The sequence below is a fragment of the Ursus americanus genome, chromosome 6 (assembly GCF_024610735.1).
Source record: "Ursus americanus isolate L20-20 chromosome 6, mUrsAme1.1.p, whole genome shotgun sequence".
Lineage (NCBI taxonomy): Eukaryota > Metazoa > Chordata > Mammalia > Carnivora > Ursidae > Ursus > Ursus americanus.
This window is the reverse complement of record NC_142132.1, coordinates 29,420,650-29,443,304: the sequence shown is the minus strand read 5'-3', so window position 1 is coordinate 29,443,304 and position 22,655 is coordinate 29,420,650. Positions and strand designations below refer to the sequence as shown.

The following is a 22,655-nucleotide window of genomic DNA, read 5'->3' as shown; positions in this document are numbered from 1 at the left end:
AACCAGTGGTATAATTCTAGTCTGAGTCCAAAGGCCTGAGAACCAGGGGAGCCAATGGTGTGAATCCCAGTCCAAGGGCAGGAGAAGACCAACAGACCAATGTCTCAGCTCAACAGATAGGCAAGAAGGAAGTGAATCCTCCTTTCCCCTGATTTTTGTTTAATTCAGGGATTTAGCAGATGTGATGATGCCCTACCACAATGGAAGGGGGAATAATCTACTGAGTCCACCGATTCAAATGCCAATCTCTACCTGAACCATCCTTGAAGACACACCCAGACGTAATGTTTAATCTGGGCGTCCTCTGGCCCAGTCAAGTTGACACAATTAATCATCATACCATCCCAGCAAAACTGACAATTCTGTCCTTCAAACAGCCTAGCTTTCTTTTGTAGAGCCGGATCCCTTTGGCTGGAACACTTTTCCCCTTGACCATCTCTTTCTCACCCTCTGGTGCTCAGTGGAATGGTCATCTCCTCACGGAGGCCTTCCCACACCATCTTGTCAAAGTAGTGTCGTGTTCTCTGTCTACTACCCTTCATTGCCAGGACGCTCTGTCACAAAGCAGCCCAGTTCGATTTGTTTATCGAGGTCTTTGTTTATTTTCTGTCTTATCTGCTAGATTGCAAGCTCCTTCACAGTAGGCACCATGCTTTTTTGTTCTCCACTGTATATCCCTTCAGCATCTTGCTAGTCTCTGGTGCACAGTAATAAATAACAATAAATATTTGCTAAATGAAGTTGTTACAAGGAATTCATCTAATAGGGGAGTCATCACCACAGTACAATGTAGAGATGCATGAGATGATGAAGGCAGCGATGTGCTGGCAAACCAACCCTCCAAAAAACCCCCCAAAGGCCGTGATTTGTCATTTGCTTATTTCCATGGCGGTGTAAATACTCCCATCACAGCTGACTTCAAGCTACCAATGGTTTAGAAACTGACTTGCCAAATTCCTTAGTATTGAACAGTTGGCTCTTCAAACCTGGTGTGATCTAGGTCTAGCATTTCACTGGAAGAGAGGTTGGCATGGGTGCGATGAATACCCAGGAAAGACGCAGTAGTTTATCTTGGGGAGCTCAGCAAAGGTTTCCTGGAGGAGGCGACACTTGATCTGTGTTGTGAATGTTGTATGATGTGTGTATGTTGGCTCAGGCCCTGTGCTTCTAAACTGGCTAATGTAGCCCTGCTCCCAGTAGCCCACATTCAACCGTCCTGGCTCCCCTCTGCTCGCCTGGGAGTTATCAGCTCACTCAGCCCAATCCTCAGAATATCCTTCCATGTGGCTGGTGTTCTATTGGGTTTGTTTTTAGTCCAACAGAGAAGAATTAGGGTAGAAATTAGTAAAGGGAGACAGGGAAGTGTTTTCCAAACAGAAGGACAGCTTTCACAAAGGTGAGAGAGCACATGCAATCCAGCAGTCTAGTAATTCTACGTGTATGTGGGAGGAAGTGGGAGAAGATTAGCTCCTGACAGGTCTTGTCTGATAGACCAAGGAGCATATGCTGATTTCCACCCTGGGCTGGAGCAGGTGGCAGAGGGGAATGGAAAGGGACCGGTTGCTTTTCCTGCACAGTTCTTATCACAGCTGGTAATTGTGGGTTTTGGTAATTGTGGTTTTTGTTTATTATTGTTGGTTTTGTTTTTTGGCATGTAATCATTTGATTAATATCTGTCTCTTTCAAGAGAATGTAAACTCTATAAGGGCAGGGACTGTCTTGTTCACTAGTATTTTCTCAGCACCCAGCACAATGCCTAGTGTACAGTATACAATAAAAAAACATCCTTGTTAAATGAGTCAATCACCTGGGGAACCTTTAAAATTTGCCTATGCCCACCTACCCTAAAATAAAATCTGTTATAAATCTCCTTTTTCTGAATTTCCCAATCACAATATGGGATGGGAATGGTGGGGAAGTAGCGGGGCTGGCATTCTTGTTTTGTAAGCTACCTAAGGGATTCACCTCATACCTCCTCCCAAATCCAATCAAGTGAATCCTTTAAAGGAGATTACCAAAAGTGTGACATGATTAAATTTGCCATTTGCACAAATGGGCCAGATGGCAGTAGGGAGGACTACACAGGGGTGCTGAGACCAGTAAGGGAGCCAATGCAAGAAATGGTGCAGGTCTGAGTTAAATCACTGGCAGTGGGCGTGAAGAGAGAACAGATTCAAGAGATGCTTGGGAGATAGACTGTAAGATTCGGTGACCATTTGGGCATGGGTGGAAGAGGAAGTGAGAGAAGGAGGAATCTAGGTTGGAGGTTGGATTGACTATTAGTGAATGGGGGGGGGGGTAGTTCCCTTGTCAAATTGCTACTTTTGAGATGCCTGTGGGACGTGGATGGGGAGGAGTCCCCTATAAAGCTGGGAATACAAATGTGGCGCTCAGCCCTTCCCCGTCCCCCCAACTTTCATTCCATTACCAAGAACTCTGGAGAACACTAAATATTTAAGAGATGTGTTAGAAAAAGAATTCCTGAAGACCAAGGATGGCCTGGGAAGAAGGAAAACACAGGTAGTAGCATAGGAAGTAAGTGATAAAGAATGTCCCGACAGCCTCAAATGGTGCCTGAAGGTTAAGTTAGAAGACCTGAAAATTTCTCCCGTGAGTTTGACAATGAGGATAATGATGGGCAACAGGGGCATTTTCTGCGAGGGCAGAACCTGCAGGGCAGCGCACGCAGGAGGAAGCGGAGACGAGTTAGATTGCTTTTTTCAAAAAACTTGGCTGTGAAGGTAAAAGGAGGGATGGTGTGACTGAGCGGGATGTGAGGAGGTCTGAGCACTTTTACAGCCTGAGAGCAAGCAGGGAGGGTTGGCAGACAGGAGCGCAAACGCCTTCTCGTCCTCGCCGTTTTTTTGCCAGCCCTGCCCCCACGTGACCGCGAAGCGGCCCGCGCAGCACGGGCCTGGAGCGACTACAGTCCCCAGAAGGCCCCGCGGCTCGAGGGCGGGGCGGAGTCGAGGCCTGGCGCGCACCCCAGCGGCGCGAGCGGAAGAGCATGAGCTTCGAGGAGGCGGCGGAAGCAGAGAGCGACGGCGGCCCCGGTAACGAGCAACCCCGCGTCCCTGTCCCTCCGTCCCTCCCTTCACACCACTGGCCGGGGCTGGTCGCTCCCACTTCTCCCCATACACTTTGGACGAGACTTCCTTTTCCCTTTTGTTACCGGTATTTCTTTTCCCTCACGTGACGTGATGGGCGGGTCTCCGCCTGGGGCGGAGGTTACTGGGAAGCTGCCGCCCTTCGACCCCTGCGGGCCCTGGGTTGCGGGGATCCTCCGAGGCCCTTTTGCTAGGGTCTGCGTGCCCGGTTTGGGCCCTCTTCCCAGGTACTCTCTGCGGAGAGAACATTTCTTCCCCGGGTTTCAACAGGTACTGAGCGGGTCCGTGGTGACCCCCCCCCCCCCACGCCGCCCCAGGGTATGGTACTGTAGGCCACCGAGGCCTTCCCGAGAAGACCCCGGGGCGCCTGGCGATTTCCGGGCTGCGAGCCTTTCGAGTGAGTCCGCTCGGCTGGCCGGGAGCCCCGGGCTATGGGCTGTGGGTTGGGAGTCAGCTGTCTGTACCCGACGATGTACTTCCTGGTTTTCTTGGGCGGCCCTCGGAAAACCCCAAGTCCAATTATTAAAAGTTTTCTTTATCAATAAAGCCGCCTCTCAGAGTTGAAGAAGGGAAGAAGCATAGGATTTGGAGTCTAATGCCTAGGAGTCTCAGGTCTGCCACTTGCTGGGCTTGTGATCTTTTGTAGCCCGTTTACCGCAGCCTTGGTTTCTGTATCTGAAAAATGGGGATATTAGTCTTTGGCCTGCCTGCCTTCCAGTGTTGGGGGGTTCAACAGGTGATGTATGTGAGAAAGCATATATCAGATATAACCTCACTATCCTTCTGTCCTCAGTGTAGGTCACTTGGATTTCAAAACCACATTTATGTCTTTATGAACTCGATTATAAATATGACCATGCTCTTTGTGAAATCAGATGAGTTAACAAATAGGTGGAAGTGTCTTTGGAAAGGAATACAAGCCACACAAACGTTCTTAAGCCATGTTCCTGTTGAAGAGGTGACATCAAGGCCCTAGCACCTGTGGAGTCAATTTTAAACTTCACCTGGATTTTCAGGTCCCCCAGAATTTGGACACTTCCTTTCCCCCAACACACCCACCTGTCTACCCCTTTTGCTCTGTTATAACCTTCCTTCATTACACAAGTACAAGTATCTTCGCACTTAATGTTCCTCAGTTGTGGTGCTAACCTAATGCCTGTCTCCGGCAAGTCTTGTGTTTTTTCCCCCTTTTCAGATACTACTCTAATTCTAGCTCTAATTCTAACACAGTCCCACTAACCTTGTGTGCATACTCGCTGAAATATTGGGGTTACCTTCACTTGTCCTAGGTATATGTGCTAGAAGTCTGTTTCCTCATAGCTAGAATTCAGAATATAAATAGCCCCTATCCTAGTCATCTGGCAATTAAGATCTGAGACTCTAAGCAGGTGGTTTTTTGTGTTATTTTCCCTTATAGAGAATGGGGATTTTACAATCAATTTTTTATGGGTTTGGAGGTGTAGTAATTAGGTAATCCTGTATTTATACTGAAATCATTAGTTGAAAAATTCTTGAATGCAGTTCAGAAAACAGGATGGCGGTACAGTGAATTAGGTGAATTAGGTACAAAGTTGAACAAATTGAGTTCAAATCCTGGTGCTGTGACTTCTGCTTTGACTTTTGGCAAATTAGTTGACCTCTCTAAGCCTGTTTACTAGTCTCTAAAATAGATATAATAACATTTGCCTCACAAGGTGTCTGTGAGGATTAAATGAGATGTGAGTATAAGGAGCTTAGTAGTGCCTGGAGTAAGTGCTCATTGTTTTATTGCTGTTGTAATTGTTGAGTGTGATGATGATCAAAAATGATGATAACTTTGGATAATGTATTTCTTGAGATTTTTTCTCTCTCTTTTTTCTGTAAAATGAGGTAGCTATCCTTAGCTGTAAATAGAAGTACTCAGATTGCAGGGTGTTTTTTACCAATTGCACTTTGTATAAAGATTATATAATGCTATTTTTTACTCTTAGAGGTTTCCAGATGCTGTTGTGAAAAGGTTGTTGTTGGGATGTGCTTTGGACTCGTGCCTTATTTGTACCCTGTAGTAAGAATGCGGTTTTCTGTCTGTGCATTGTAGCTTGTAGAACAATTATCTATGTTTATGATTTAGATATTGACTATTGACTAGGACAGAGTTTTGTAGAGCACTTTTTGCCTTCCTCTCGCCCCTGCCTTTTTTCCCCCCTCTAAGTCAGACTATTCAACTCTAAAAGTTAGCTTAGTGGGTAGGTTTCAGAAGGCTTGGTGATCTCATTTTTTGAAGGTGAGAACCCTTAGTGACATTGGTGTATGTGCATTTGCAAGGAGTGAGAGTTTAGAGAAACCAACAGGGAAAGTCTAATAGAGAAAACTGATTTGTTGGTCAAAGCAAAATCTTAGGGTTAAGAATTGAAATGTTTATTTTTAATTCCCACAAATGGATGGGTGTTGACTATAAGGTATCTGCAGACTCAGATACTTAGGAAATGTTTCCTTTACTCTTTGATGTGGTATCCTCTGGCTCTGCCTTGCCAATTTCATTCTTTTATTTATTTATTTATTTATTTATTTATTTATTTATTTAAGATTTATTTATTTGCGAGAGAGAGAATCTTTTTTTTTTAAGATTTTTTAATTTATTTATTCGACAGAGATAGAGACAGCCAGGGAGAGAGGGAACACAAGCAGGGGGAGTGGGAGAGGAAGAAGCAGGCTCATAGTGGAGGAGCCTGATGTGGGGCTCGATCCCATAATGCCGGGATCACACCCTGAGCCGAAGGCAGACGCTTAACCGCTGTGCCACTCAGGCACCCCGCGAGAGAGAGAATCTTAAGCAGGCTCCACCATGCTCAGCACGGAGCCTGACGCGGGGCTCTATCTCAGGACCCTGACATCACGACCTGAGCTGAAGCGATGCCCAACTGACTCTGCCACACAGGCGCCCCTCATTCTTACTTTTAGTTATGAATCAGCAGGATAACTATTTTTTCAGCATAGACTTTTATACAAAGCTATGACAACAGTCACTTCCATTAAAATTTACTTTGTGTGCTATAGTATGTTATTTTTTCCCTTGTTTTAAACATCGACTGTTTTTACTTAGAGAAGTTTTGGTAGGTAGACTCATTCTCAGCTGTAGCATCTAAGTGTATGTAGTGGATATGCTCAGTTAGTAATGACTGTGTTGAATAGTTCTGAATAAAAATATTTTGGTGATTGTTCTATGTCCCTAAGGCACACTCTCCAGAGACTGTGGTGTTGTGGAAATAGCCTAAGCTTTGGAGTTAGATCAAGTTTTGAATCCAGGCTCCACTACTTAATAGTAATTTATGACTTCGGTTCATATTATCATTCTGAGTTCATTTTCTTATCTGTCAAACAGCGATAGTAATACCAACCCCATATGACTGAAAAGATTAGAGATTATTTGAACTAGGCAAATACTAACCAGGCTTAGCAAAAGGTATAGATTATGTTATTATTATTTCTTTAAAAATTTTTATTACATTTTTCTGATAGTCATTGACTTTGGTAATACATCTATATTCATTCCCTTAGTGTTTCACATGATTAGTGTTTTGTTTTTTGTTTTTGTTTTTTTTTTTTTGTTAGCCAAGGTTAAGGTTGTTGACTGTGACCATGGAACCCTGAAACACAGCAAAGCTAATTGGCCAGCATGTTTGAATCTATGACCCTGTCCTCATTAGCTCTATAAGCTAACTACTCACAAAATAGCTCACCAGAATGATAAAACTGGTATGTTGTTGATTCGACACTCATGCACTCATTAGGCATAATAGAATTAAATGAATTAGTGCCAGAAGTAAAAGTATAGACTTTTAATTATAACCCTGTATAAATATAAGACTAGCTCTCACACTTTGTATAAAACCGGGAACCTCTAGGATGATCTTTGAAAAGCACTAACCAGAGTTATAATTTAGACATTTCTTTTAGTGTTGCAGACCTCCTACTCATAGGAGAAGTGAGAAGAAATGGAATTAGGTTATTCATATCTTGAAGGAGAACACTCTTTCTACTGTGCCACCCGCCAGAAAATGTGCTCTTAGCTAGTGAAGAAAACATTTAGAGTTCCCCGTTAATGAGCCCAGCAGGATGGATGAAGCTCGTGTAACTCGTAAGAGTTTATTGAATTACAGAGAAATTCCAGTTGTCAGAGCTTTAGATAGAAGAGAAGTTATAGGGTGTTGCTCAGCAAGCTATAAGCCTGCGTTTGAAGAGGGTTTTCTCCTCTCTCAGTAAAACATAGACCGGTTGCTCCCAGTCTGTGGTGTGCGTTTTTCACTTGTCTTATGCTAGTCTTCTATATAGCTTTCCATTCTTCAAATTCAGTCTTCAGTTTTATTATTTGTTGTCCTTCTTATATCTTTTTTTTTTCTTTTTACGTCAAACATGGCTGTTTTCAGACCAGGGATAAAAATAGAGAAGCAGAGAAGCACTGTTGGAAACAACAGGTTCTGGTGTCTAGTATTGTGAGGTTACCAAATAACACAGGTTAACCTGTGAATATGATGGTATTGACTTGTGACAGCTCCTGACCATTTAACTCTGCACAGAGGCAAAAATAGGGGCAAAAGGTATGTGGCATTCCTTAATAGGAGATTAGCTTCTTAGAAAAGAATATGCGTAATTTTAATATTGGCTTGTAGTTGGGCTGTGTCAAGTTCTTTGCCATGGAATACCAGAAGAAGACCTAGTCGTCAGTCTTTGCGATTCTTCTAGTTCTATTGGGCGATCCCTGTGTTGAGGAATACAAAGTAGAGTAGTATCTGTGAGGTTATGTAGGCTTCCAGGAAGAGGAGGATCTCGAAGGAAGTGATAGAATAACAGATTGGAGACCACAGAAGAAAATGCCACCCACAGAGGAGCGATGAGAAGTTAGAAGCAAAAATGAGTACAATATGTGAGTTGAGTGAGACAAAAAGGGAATGTTAACAGTATTGTACAAATGAAAGGTACGATTTTTACTGATGATGAGTAGTAAAGAGATGTGATTTGTTAGGTTTATATGTGTGTAATAATGAGGAAGAATTAATGGAAGGCTTTGAAGGGTAGGCTGAAGAGTGTAGATTTAGACTTGGTCCTGTAGGTGATGGTACTTCTGTTGAAAGTCATATGATGAAAATAGTAAGAAAGGTTGTCCTGGCAGCTCTGTGGGATAACCTATAGTTGAGAGTGGCTGGAGAGTATTTCAATAGGACAGTGGTGGAGTAATGTGGAACCAAAACATGATAGCTCTTGTGAAGGAAGAACAGTAAGCGTGGGGTTGGAAGAGCTGGAAGAATCAGAATACTTCAAAGTTTTGAGCCTGACCTAGCAAGTATATTGTAGTGTCATTGATAGTGACATTGGGAAAGGAGCTTAGGTAGGCCTAGGGAGAAAGATAATGCGTTCAAGTGCTAATACTAAGTTTTAGGTATTAAATAGTGGTAGTTAAAAAAAAAACCCTTGTGCTTTAAAACTAAAGAACTTAAAAATGAGTGCTCTTTTTTAAAAGTAATTTGTTTTTGAGGCCATGCATTTATTTTAGCAAATAAATATTCTTTGGAATTTGTCTTTGAAACCACTTTCAGAACCAGTAGAGTCGTACAAGAAAACCAGTCTCATTACTTGATGATCATATCCTTTGACTTTAAGAGTATTTTCTAGCTCTATCACTCATCTTATTTCCCAATTTCTAAGTGATATTTGACAGTTTCTAAAAATGCAGAGGCATAAAATTTATTACCATGGTGGATGTATAAATGATTTTAGTGTGGTTGCTGAGGACAACTTAAAAAGTCTGAAGCTGTGATAGCGTCCTTAGAATAAAGTGCTAGTGCACTCTGATTAAGAGGGTAGGTTCTGGAAAGCCTAAGTTTGAATGATCTCTTTGGTACATCAGTTATGTGTCTTGAGCAAGTTATTTAATTTGCTTGGGTCTCAGTTTCCTCTTTTTTAAAAAATGTGTATGGTGATAATACTCCCTACTTCATAGAATTGTTGTCAGGATTAGCTCTTATACTTAGAAGAGTGCTTGGCAAATATTAAAAGCTTAGTAAATATTAGCTATTTATTAGTGTCACAACAACCACTGCTGTTGCTACCATCACCACTGTATTTATCTATTTTGTTTGTTTTAAAAAAATCACTTATGTTCCTGTTTAGTTATGTCTCATGCAAGTGAAATGATAGGCAGCTGGAGATAAAACTAGAGCACAAATAAAAGACCTGACGTATAGAGATGTGTGTGTGTGTGTGTGTGTGTGTGTGTGTGTTCTGTTTTGTTTTGGTTTTTAGAATGTTGGCCTAGGAGAAGAGTGGAAAAGACCAAGGGTGGAATATTGGCGAATACTCACAGTAAGGGTTTGGGAGGCAGAAAAGGGGCTGGCAAAGGAGCAGTTGGAGATTGTTTAGAGAAAGAAAACAAGGAGTGGGTCCTGGTATAGAGGTTATGCTAAATAGGATTAGATTTGGTTGCAGCCAAATAATAGAGGCTTAAACATCATAGAAGTATATTTCTCTTAATGTCAAGAATTCCAAAAGTAGTCTAGGGCTGGTATGGTTGGTTTGTTGTCATGTCACGTTGCTGCTCTTCTGTGCATGGGTTCTATTCTTTTCCAAAGTCATTTTATGGTCTAAGATTGTTACTGGAGCTCCAGCTGTTTCATTCACATTCCAACCATCAGAAAGGAGGAAGAGAATACATCTCCTTCTCTTTAAAGATATTTACTGAAAGTTACATGTGCCACTTCTGCTCATATTCCATTGGTGAAAATTAGTCACTTAGCCATACCTTCTTGCTGGAGAGATTGGGATATGTAGACTATTTTGAGTGGTCAGTGCCTGGGCGTAAAGAACAGGAACAATGAGGATAATCCAAGTAGAGCTACCTGAAGAATATAGGGTAGATAACAGAGTTAATTGTCTTTAGGATAGTTTGTCATTATTGGTAATCCTTGACAGAGTTTCTATACTTATGAAAAAACTGTGAATATAAAACTACTCTTGTCAGATTGTGTCATTAGTACTTTGTTTTTAGGGTGTACACGAATCCTTTTTTAATAAGGATTATCAGTCTCTCATAAGGAAAAAAATTATGTGTATGTACATGTATGTGTGTGTATACAAATACATAATGTGTGTTTTTATATATTTCCTCACTTAACCTTGGCATCGGCCGAAATTATTTCATATGGCAACAATGTGCAGTAAAATGATGGTAAATAAGCCTCTGTATTTCTCCTTTGTAGTTTTAAGCCCATAATTTTACTTAGCTTTCTATCCACTCTCCAGTTCGGTTGTTCTGGGCAGTGTTCTAATCCATCTCTGTCCTTTTATATTACTCCTCTGTTTTACTGCTGTTAATCGTACTTCCCAAAATAGATAAATGGGCAAATTTAATTAAATGTGTTATTTGCACTCTCCTGATCATTAATGAATTTGTAAGTAAGATCAGACTTATAATCTTTCTAATATTACAATTACTGAATTCTGTCTATCCACTCAAGTGGTAATTATTTGCTTTAAAATTTTTTTATTTTTAAAGTTTCTATATTTTGTATGTGTTCCTACAGTATTGGAAATATGAAGGTCTTCCAAAGAAAGAAAGGGAGAACGTTTTTCCCTAGGATTTTTTTTTTATTCCTTTCAGTTGAAAATATTTTATTTATATATTTTTGAATGATGAACAATCCATTTAAGATAAGAAATTCATCAGTTGCTGTTTTTGTATTTTATCAATAGACATATAGTTTAAAATAGGTAAGTTTTAAAAGTCAAATAGTAAAAGGAATTAGAACAAAATATAGTGAATATCCATGCTGTCTAGTTTCCTCCCTGAAGGTAACCACTTTCAGCCCCTTAAGCTGTTTCTTCTGGCATTTATGTATCTCCATGTTTCAAAATAATACATGTGCAATGCTGTCCTTTTTCATTATATAACTGAGTCTCTATTATGGTAGAGAAAACTGTACTGTTCTTAAACCGCCATCACCACTGCTGTTCCTCCTCTAGCTTCCTAATTTAGTTATATTATAATATTTGGTTAAATGAGATAGTTAATGTTGTATTTACATTATATGCCTGTGCAAATTTTACTTGCTGATAGTGTCTGAAATACTAGCCTCTCAATGCAGTTTTCCACAAGGTCAGTCACAGTAATCTGTCAGTTTCAGTTTTCTTTCCTTTTAAAAAATTTTCTTGGCAACTTCACTTCCGGAGACCTTCATTGTCCTCCTACCTGGGCCTACTTCATAGCTCTTTTCCTAGGAAGATTTCCCTTTGTTATCTTTAGACCGTTCTCTCCTTTTCAGTTTGATTCCCAGTATTGTAATTCTTTTTTTTTTTTAATTTTATTTATTTGAGAGAGAGTGAGCATGAGCAGAGGGAGAGACAGAGGCAGAGGGAGAGGGAGAAGCAGACTCCCTGCCGAGGGAGTCAAGGAACTTGACTCGGGACTCGATCCCAGGACTCTGGGGTCATGACCTGAGTCAAACGCAGACAGACACTCAACCGACTGAGCCACCCAGGTGCCCCCCAGTATTGTAACTCTTCTTTATTCTTCATTTACCTTCTTGCTTAGGTAGAGCACATCCTCTAGTAGTTGTGTTGGATGAAAAAGATGGTACTATGGCAGAGAGCATGGGGATGACAGCCTTCAACATGCCTGACTCTGTCACATAGCTTCAATCTGAATTGGTTACCTTCTACTTTTGGTGCACTTTGCATCAAGGAATTCTGGAATGTCCATTCACCGATATTCCTTCACTTCTCTCTTGTGTTGGGTATGTTTTCCATACCCTATGCCTTTCTTTGTTTTGGTTTATTTCTTCATTTGGGTTCAAAGGATGATGAGACTATTACCCACTATCTAAAATATCTCATCAGCACAATCTCCTTGAACAACAAAGATTGTTAATCTTACATAGTGATTTTGGGGAGGGTGGAGTTTAGGGATTGGAGGATTTTAAGAGGTGGAAATGGGTTAACATCTATAGAAGCATGGTTACTTGAGTGACGGCGTTCATTGGTTGTCACTCAGGAGCGTGTTTATTGGAGTGAATCTGTCCCTGATTGTTTGGCTTGGAAGACTGCCTGCTGGGTTGAGTTGTCCTTATCAGTTGAATGGATTTAAAACTGGTACTCCTGGCAGTTTACCATGGCTACGAAGAATCAATCCATCTTCTCTTGAATTTGTTAGAACTTTAAATTTTCAGTCCTCTGGTAATTTTCTAAGAAAGTGTACATGGGAGATAATTTTTTGAGCCTTTCCAAATGTCAAAGTGTCCTCCTTCCCCTCATTTGATGAATACAGTTTGGATGAGTGTAAAATTCTAGATTGGAAATGTTTTTCTTCTGAATTTTGAAGGCATAGTTTTTTCTCCTTGTCGTCTGTTGCTATTGAGAAGTCCTCAGCAAACACGAATCCTCTTCTTTGGTTTGAACCTACTTCTTTGGAAACTTGTGAGTCTTTGCTTTGTCCCCTGTATTCCGAAATTTAACAGTGATATGCCTTGGTGGTGGGTCTTTGTTTACTATTTTTATGTAGTGCTGGGTATTTGTAGGTACTGGGAGGTCCTTGTAATCTACAACAATTTGCATTTTTTGGGGAGCTGGTGGGGATGGGGGTGGGGAACAATAGATCTTAGCTATGTTAACATGCTTGCTTAATTACCCTGTTTGAAAGACCTCTGCTCTTTTAGTCAGCTGTAAACCAGAGATTATCACTTTTACATTCTGCAGAAATAACCTCAAATTTTCTTTCAAGGGGGAGAAAGGGATCTAAGGATCTAACGATCTAACTGCTCCTCTGACAGCTTTCACTCAGTGCTCCTCCCTCTCCGTTTCACTTCCAATTCTGGAGGTGGTGCTGGCAGTTCCTGACCCTTGTGTGGGTTCTGGCTGTAAACTGGATTGGGTCTCAGCTTTCTCTATCCCTGGATTGGGATTTGGCTCTCCAGGACCTGCTATAAATACCTGTATATGTTCTACCTTCCAAAGTTGTGTTATTCTTTTCTCCTCTTTCCATACTTGTTGATTTGTATGTTAAGAAAAACAAAACACTTTTATGTTAGTAGGATTTTGTAAAGAAGCAAAATTATATGCCTATGTCCATCCCACTCTCTTAACCCACAGGGCTGAAAGGATTGATAAGTCCAACTGCAGTATTTTTATGTGAAATGACACTACATGATCATTATAATTTCAATACATGAAAGGCAAGTAACAGTATATGGTGCTCAAAACAATAACTAAATACGGGTCTGCAGCGAGGGTTCTGTTACAGAAAAGAAAGAATGTTGTGCTTCCCTCCATTGCAGTCTATCCCTTTAATTTCTACAAATAATTTTTGGAAAAAAACATAAAAATGATTCATCTTCATTATAAGAAAGCTAGCAAATGCTGATAAGTATGAGGGAGAAAATAAGAATCACTTTGATTTCTCAACCTCGTGCTAACTACTGTTAACTGTTCAGTGTGTATTTTCTAGTCTTTTTTGTGCATTTACTTACGTATTTGTGCAAGTATGTTTATATTATTTTGCTTCTTTCCCCCATTTTTTTCCCGCCATAAATGTATATATCTCCTAAGAGGATTTTTTTGTGCAGAATCTAGAGATAATAGTAACAACTTTAACAACTGTCATTTATTTGGTTACAGATTATGTGCCAGGTACTGTGCCGACATCTTTTTTTTCTGTTTAATTTATGTTGATGTTATTTCAGACTGCAGGAAAGCTATAAGGATACAAGAAATTTACCCAGATACCTCAGCTATTAACACTTCTGTACATTTGCCTTTTCTCTGCTTCCCTCCCTTTCTCCTCTTCCTTCTCCTCCTCCTTTCTTTCCCTCTCCCTCCTCTCTCTCTCTCTCTATATATATATACACTCTTTGTATATGTGTTTCTTGAACTATTTGAGTAAGGTGCAGGCCTATTTCCCTGTATACCTAAATACTTCAGAGTGCATTTTCTAAAAATAAGGATATTCTTTTGTGTAACCACAGTACAGTTGTCAACATCAGGAGATTAACATTGATTTAATATTATTATCTAATCTACAGACTTGTTCAGATTTCAACCCTTGTCCCAATGATGTGCTTTTATAGCAAAAGAAAATTCTGGATCATGGAGTGCATTCCAATGGTCATATCTCTTTAGTTCCCGTTAATCTGGAGCATTTCCTCAGTCTGTGTTTTTTTCATGACTTTGGCATTTTTGGAGAGTGCAGGCCAGTTATTTTGTAGAATGCCTCTAATTTGGGTTTATCTGATGTTTTCTCATGATTGGATTTAGGTTATCCATTTTTGGCAGGGGTACCATAGAAGTAATGTTACGCTTCTCAGTGCATCATGTCATTAGGTGTAGGATGTTGAATTACTGGCAATGTGATCTCAGATCACTTCATTAAAAATCCATCCTTGTTTTATACCTTTAAAAAAAAACCTGTCTGGTTTTTTTTTTTAAGTTTTTTGAAAGGTAGTATCTGCCAGGTTTTCCAGTGTAGTTACGATTTTTCCGTTTGTAATTTTTTTGGTGGTAACATATACATAACATAAAGTTTACCAGTTTAGCTATTTTTATGTGCATAGTTTAGTGGGGTTAAGTATATTCACTTTTCATTTTTTTTTAAAGATTTTATTTATTCATTTGACAGAGACAGCCAGCGAGAGAGGGAACACAAGCAGGGGGAGTGGGAGAGGAAGAAGCAGGCTTCCCGCAGAGGAGCTTGATGCGGGGCTGGATCCCAGAACTCCGGGATCATGCCCTGAGCCGAAGGCAGATGCTTAACGACTGAGCCACCCAGGCGCCCCTCATTTTTTTTTTTTTTTTTAAGAGAGCGAGAACGCTCACTCGTGCGTGCATATGAGCAGGAGTGTGGGGTGAGGAGCAGAGGGAGAGAGAGAATCTCAAGCAGGCTTCACACCCAGGGCAGAGCCCAATGTAAGGAGGGAACTTGATCTTATTACCCTAGAGTTGGACACTCAACTGACTGAGCCACCGAGGCGCCCCCACATTTTGTTTGTAATTCTGAAGTATCTTTGAAAAAAGTTTGCGACTTTCATATGAATGTCCTGTTATTTCTTGAATTTTTTACTCACCAGTTTTGTATCAATCAGTGATTTCTGCCTGAATCATTTTCATGATGATTCCTAAATGGTGAGTTTCTAATTCTGCCATTTTTTCTACACTTATTTATAATAATACTTTATTTCATAATTATTTGTTTTGTTGCTGTCCCTGATTTGGCCAGCAGGAGCCCCTTCAAGTTGATTTTTGTCCCATTTTGGCTTGTCCCCTCATTCTTTGAGTACTGCCTTGGTGTTTACCACAACAAAATGTTTAGGCTCATCTTGTACTTTCCCAGCCTGAGCCCTGGAATGAGTTATTTCTTCAAGAAGCTCTGGTTCCTTTTAGTAGAGAATGGTTTTAAAAGCTGTGATCTGGACTGTAGATGCCCTCGTTACTGCTGGGTAACAATTGCTCCAGTCCCTCTTGGCAGGCATGTAGGAAATAGATGTATGTGGTATATGTGTGTATGCCCACACACAGTCAGTACATCTTCATTGGTCTACTGAAAGCACTGAGTTTATACTGATACCTCTGATTGCAGCCAGTCCTGCAGGGTTTACTCTGTCCTTCCTTTATTCTGTACTTAAAACTCCCTCTTCCAACAGTGAGAAATCGTGTCCTATTATTCATATTTTTTCTTATTGGCTCAATCCTAGAATACTAGAAAATAGTTTAAGAATTGCTTACACATACCACTATTTAAAAGATACCTACTAAGGAGAGTTCAATGTTTGTTGATAGGTTTTCCTTTAGCCTAAGGGTATTGTAGTCTAAATCTCCACTGTCAAATAGGGTAGCTACCACACGTGAGTTGTGTTCTAAGTGTAAAATATACACTGGATTTTGAAAACTTAGTATAAAATAAGGAATGTCAGATAGCTCAGTATTTTAGTAATATCTTTATGTTGATTATATATTGAAATATTTTAGGTAAATTAGATAAAGATATATTAATAAAATTAATTCCACCTATTTATTTTAATGTGGCTACTGGAAAATACTAAATTACATATGTGCCTCCCATTATGTTTCTGTTGGACAATGCTGATCTAAAAACCTTGTTTAAAAGTTACTTGGATTAGTTTTCTCTCTCCAGCATTCTTCCCTCCCTCACATGGTTATGTTAGTCATTTGAAATACAGTTCAGTTCTATTTTTATTCTAAGTTTTTCTCCCCATCCTAATTGATCTTCCTTATTTTTGAGTATGTGAAATATTAACATGGTTCCAAAAGTCAGAATTGTGCAAAAAATACATACTCAGAGCGGTGTCACCCTTTTCTTTTTCCTTACCACCTGTTTCCACCAACCCTCTATAGATAACCAGTTTCATTATTCTCTGAATTATCCTGTGTGTTTTTCCCCTAGGAATGATGAGATACATGTATATTTTCTTACTTCCTCTTCTTTTTTACACAAAAGGTGCATATTATAGATAACTCTTTTGTACTTTGGCTTTTTCAGTTAACACAATATATTTTGGAATCCATTCCATATCAATTTATAGACTCACCCTCCCTCCCTCTGTCTTTTCCTCCCTCTGACAGTTGTGTAGTACTGTTCTATTGTGAGGATGTTAACCATTCTTTTATGCTGTTTCCAATATTTTGCATTTACAAACCGTGCTGCAGAGACTAACCTGGTCATGTATATTTTTGTATGTTGGAAATAAATGTTTGGGTAAATTCCTAAGATGGGATGGTTGGATCAAAAGTTTAGAAGCATGTGTAATTTTCATAAATATTGCTAAATCCCCTTTGGGGGTTGTACAAATTTGGATTCTCACCAGCAGTGTATGAGAGTGTCCATTTCCCCCCAACCTTATCATCGGAGTATGTTGTTAATACTTCTTAATTCTTGCTGACCTTATAAGTAAGAAGTGATATCTCCATATAGTTTTCATGTTTATTTTTTTTGTTTGTAGTAAGGTTGAACATCTTTTCATATGTATAAAGATCATTTAAATATCCTTTTTATGTGAATTGTCTTGTATCTTTTTATTAATTTCTCTATTAGGGTTTTTTCTCCCTCAATTTTTAAGAGTTCTTTATTTTAGGGATATTAGCTCTTTATAAGTTATATGTGTTACAGGTATTTTCTCCCAGTTTGTCAGTTGTCTTTTGACACATGTGCACGTGTGTACGCACATGTGTGTATGTGTGTGTGTTTGGGCTTTTATCTAGTTCAATTTTTCAGTCTTTTGTTGCATCTGAATTTTGGGTTATAATTGGAATACCTTTCCCTTTCCCCCAGGTAGAGAAGAACTTACATATTTTCTTCTAGTACTTGTATCATTTTAGTTGTTTCATTTGGATCCCTGCTCCATTTAGAGTTTTTCAAAATGAATATTATACAAGTTTAATAATCTTTTTCCAAAGGCTAATTAGTTGTCCTGGCTTTATTTTTTCTTTAAAAAGTACAGTTTTGCCCCAATGCTTTGAGATGTCCCTTTTAGCATACATTAAGTTTCCATTGGGTTTATTTCTGGACTTTCTACTCTTTTGCACTGATCTCTTTCTGTACCATTATCACTCTTTTAATTCTAGAGGCTTGGTAATATATCAAGGGATAGCTTTTAACATTTTTTTTTAAAGATTTTATTTATTTATTTTGACAGAGAGAGACACAGCCAGCGAGAGAGGGAACACAAGCAGGGGGAGTGGGAGAGGAAGAAGCAGGCTCCCAGCAGGGCAGGGAGCCTGATGCGGGGCTCGATCCCAGGACCCTGGGATGAAGGCAGATGCTTAACGACTGAGCCAACCAGGCACTACCCAGCTTTTAACATTTTTAATGTTTCACTGGCTATTCTTACATCTTTATTTTTGTGTTGAACATTAGTAATCAGCTATCTCCATAAGAAAGTTTGCTCAAATGAGATTTTTTATTAGGATTATGTTAAATTCATAAATTACTTGAGGGAAAATGGACATCTTTATGATATTGAATTGTGTTGAGTCCATTTGGTCAAATACTTTTGTGTCTCAGGAATGTTTCAAAATTTTTATATTGGTTTTGTACACTTGTTAAATTTTTCATTTTTAAAAAACTCAATATGTTTGTAGGTCTTTATATCAATATTTATAGAGCTACGTTATTCTTTCTAATGACTATTTTTCTATAGTTTAGATGTACCATAATTTATTTAACCTCACCCATATGAGTGCACATTAAAGTTGTTTATAATTTTTCACTATTAAAAATAGTTCTGGAATGAGTATTCTGGTAGAAGTTCATTATCTGAAATTTGTTAAAATGGTTTATACATTAATAAAATGTATACCTTCACCAACAATGTGTGAACTTTATTCAGTCTCCATTTACCAAAACAGGACCTTCTTCTTCTTTTTTTAAATCTTTGTCAGTTTGATGGACAAAAAAAAGTACATTTATTTTGCATTTCTCTGCTGATGTCATTTATTTGTTCTTTGCTAGTTTCTTTTTTGTCTGTCCAGCCATCCAGTGTATTCCTACTGAGCACCCACCTTGTGCCGGCCTGTAGGTTAGAGCTATAATAATGACGAGAAGTTGATCGTCTTTTTGTGGTTTTCATCATTTGTATTATTTTGTTTTTTATCTGTCTTTCTCTCTCTTTCCCTTTTTTAAATGGCATTTGATAGGCACTTCTGTCCCCTCACATTAGTTCTCACAGGACTGAGAAAAGATGACATTTTTTATTCTGTTTGGTTGATGAGCTTCTAAGAAATACTTTTGTCGTTCATGTTTATTTTCATTGCACGTTCTGTAGTAGGTAAATGACTATGTTAAGCTCTTAGTATTCACAAAATGAGATATTGAAAGTTAACTGCATAGACTAGAGCCAAAGAAGTGATAATTATATGTTTTTATAAAAGTAACTTTTATTATTATTATTTTGCAGGTGAGGCTGCTGTTTATCAGAAGGAAAGCTTTGTGGCGTTTGCCTTCAGACACAATATCTGAGTGTTCTAGAGTTTTTTTATTCAGAAAATAAATGTCATTTATTTGGTAAGTCCGTTAATTATGACTTCTGCATATATTATAGAAATATTGTTTATTGTTTATTTACTCTAAATATTTGTTTGCTTGCTTATATTTTGTTTCTTTAGTGTCATTTGTAACTCTCATGGAAAACAACTTTGAGAGTGGCAATTTCCTGAAGGACTAAGGGTCTCTTAAAGATTTTCTTCTACTCACTGTTCTTAATTTTGGTGTTTCTTGCAAAGAGAACAGGGGCTGGTTAAATATTAGCATTAGTTCTCAAAGTTGGAATCCTAGGTTTGCTCTTTTTAGTCTCTCTTCACCGTAAGAACCAAGAATTGACCTCGTTCCTGTCCAGCTCTAGAACTTCCGTCTGGTTCATGCAGGGAGCAGTAAAGAAGCCGTGTTATTGTAGGGGTTTGAAGAACTGGTTCAGGAAGAATAAATGGTCAGTTATATCTTCAGTAAGGCATAGTGAAGCAGAATGAGTAATGCTATTAAAGAAATTAGAAATGAAAAATAATGAGGTATATAGTGAAACTGATTTTAATTGTTTAATATTACTCTGTAGGTATTTTTTTTATTAAGTTTTTTTTCCAGGAAGACACAGTAAGTTGATATGACCACTGTTTTGTAAGAGGTTCTTCTTACCCACATCCTCTTAATCTTTTCAGTTTATTCCAACTTGATTCTTACGTGTCACCAGTGTTAACTGGTAAGCTGATATGTTTGGTGAAGGCGTTAGTGGTATCAAGAGGGTCAGTCATAGCAAATGTCAGAAGATAATTGTAGTTGGGTGCTGCTGAAGCATATGGCAAAAAATTGGAAACTAATGAAATGATACTGGTGACTTAACAGAATTTTCTGTTAAATGGTTTTACACAGCAATATATAATGAAAAGTAAATATTGATGTTGAGAGCTGAGCTTGAAGTATTCTCAGATAGAATCTAAGGATGAGGAGCCACAGCTACAGAAAAAAAGGGAAAGATTCTCCTTTCATATCTTTTTTGGTAGTCTCTTTGCTTTTGTTAGCATTAGAGAGCTGACTTCTGATGTTCTTAGAGTGTGTGTACGGCCTGTTTGAGTAGAGGCATGGAATTTCATTGTGCATGAGTCTGAAACGGCCCCGATCTGAGAGCATACCAAAGTGAGTTTTAATCTTGGTTATTTAAAATCTCCTTGTACCTGTCTTATTAGGAATATTATTTTTTTAAGAAGAAACTAATTTGCAACTGGCTATAAAGAGTGACATTGTGTCCGGGAAAATGCTGTACTAACACACTGCGTTGTCCCACAAGAGTACTTCCCAACTCCCTGAACGCAGTGCTGACAATCTGTGCCGGCCTGTGAATTGGGCAGCAGTTGGGGAAGACGGCCAGCAGAGTGAGGTGGTTGTGTGTAAGTTATAGAGGAGGTGGGGGGGGGGAACAAATGAGAGAGGAGCAGAGCAACTCGCGTTCTGTGGGCAGTTTGAATGGAAGCTTTTGTTAGCTCTGCTAAAACAACTGTGAAGTGAATAGCCAGAGAGTGTGGGGGGTTTTGGTGGAGTAGAAAATCATGTATTTCACTTTTCCTTTCAAGGTGTCATTGTTTCATTCTTTTTTTTATTTTTTTATTTTTTATAATGATTTTTTATTATATTATGTTAGTCACCATAGAGTACATCCCCGGTTTTCGATGTAAGGCTCGAGGATTCATTAGTTGTGTATAACACCCAGTGCAACATTGTTTCATTCTGTCGTCAAAACTGTAAGGCTAGATGTTCTATTGATGAGACTATGGATTGGATAAATTTAAAAATTTTGAATACACTAGAAATACCACTTCATGGCAGGAAATGAGACTATAAAAGTCAGGGTGGTAGAGATGGGATTTATCTTTTCTAGGAATTATTGTAATGGTAGTAAGGCCAGTTACCATATCTAGATCCAGAATGATTGGGCCTTTATCTCAGACAAATGTATATCCTGTTATTTATTTATATGTTAGAGTTTATATACACATACCCCACCCACTGGTGGTGTTTTAGAAACACTCGGCCAGCTGGAGCGGTCTTCTTCGGACATAAGGCATGGGTGTCTGAGTATTTCTGGATTGTGGAATAGTTAACACGGGGCAAGTTATGGTTCAGTATGTTCAACCTCTGGCTCTAGCTAGACTAGTTTCTGTAACTGTCTCCAAAAATGACATTCTTGACTTACTGCCTCTTCATATTGTTCAGGCTACTCCTCCTTGGAATGTCTCCGTCGGATTCTCTTTCTCTAAACAAGCTTATAAAGGCCCAGTTGCAATTCCACCTACTTTATGACATCTTCAACCATTCCAGGCCCTTAGTGATATTTCTTTTTCAGGGTTTCTTTCATTTACTGCCTTTTTCTCTTTATTTGGCTATCATATATTTCCTTAAAATTTTTTGAAAAAAACTTATTACCTTCTCAGTTAGGTGGGGACAACTTAAAGGGGAGGTTACACTATTCAGGTGGTTCAAACCATGTTATATTATTGTAGTCTTACTTTACAATCTCCACTACCCTAGCATAGATCTCAGTACAGTATGTGCACTTAATAAATATTTGTTTGACTCCAAGAAAATGTCATTACCTATTGTTAGCTTTTCCAGTCTTTAACATTTATCTTTCTTTTTGTATCATAAGAATAATAGATTAAAATGCAGTTTAAGTACCTGAGTCATGTTTGTTCAGTACACTGTACTTCTTGGAAAGCCTTCTGTAGTGCTCGATACAGGCTAACTGATTTGTAAAGGAGCATTGCTCTGAAGATAATTATATTCTGAGGTAATTACAGTATTTGTTTTTCTTGAATCTCTAATTAGTAAACCTTCAATCTGCATATACGAGAAGCTCTTATTTATTAATTTTCTAATGTTTTCCTTACCTGCTTTGAAGTGAAACTTGCGTCTTTTGGTTTTTCAGATTCTTACTGGGCACATTTGGCCTTCACACTTGCTAGCATAGCTACAAGGAGGGAAGAGAGAGACAGAATTGTGACTGTATCTCTAACATAGGGATTCCACCCCCTTTGCAATTATTCTCTTATTGCTGTTGCACTTTTTTTGTTTTGTTTTGTTTTTAAAGCTCTTCTCTGCTATCTGTTGTTTTACCCCAATATTCATTCATTCATTCATTCATTCATTCATTCATTCATTCATTTTAGAGACAGACAAGAGTGCCCACGAGCAGGGGGAGGGGCAGAGGGGGACAAGCAGACTCCCTGCTAAGTGGGGAGCCTGACATGGGGCTCTCAGTCTCAGAACCCTGAGATCATGACTTGAGCCAAAACCAGATGTTTAACTGACTTAGCCACCTAGGCGCCCCTACTCCAATTTTTACAAGGCATATATTCTAGTCTACTACACTAGTTAAGTGCAGGGACTTTGGAGTCCTAACCAACACTGGAAACTGTGTGATTTTAAGTAACTTAAGTTTCAGATTTCTCATCTGTAAAATTGAGATAATCATAACTACCTCTTAGTTTGTAGTTGGGATCAAATGAGGTAATATGTATAACAGCACAGAT

The 22,655-nt window shown here is 39.0% G+C and overlaps 1 protein-coding gene across 8 annotated transcripts in view; it reads left to right on the top strand.

Annotated features, from left to right (window-relative positions):
* Positions 1-2,955: 2,955 nt before the first annotated feature.
* R3HCC1L (R3H domain and coiled-coil containing 1 like) overlaps positions 2,956-22,655 on the top strand; it is a 193,701-nt gene continuing 174,001 nt past the window's right edge. For 3 of the 8 annotated variants that reach the window (XM_045784718.2, XM_045784735.2, XM_045784727.2), the window contains exons 1-2: positions 3,083-3,377; positions 19,037-19,143. The gene's annotated coding sequence lies outside the window, so the exon portion shown is untranslated. Of the gene's footprint in view, positions 3,054-3,082; positions 3,378-19,036; positions 19,144-22,655 lie in introns of those variants that run through there. The other 5 variants (XM_045784658.2, XM_087862822.1, XM_045784668.2 and 2 more) reach the window with 4 other exon arrangements.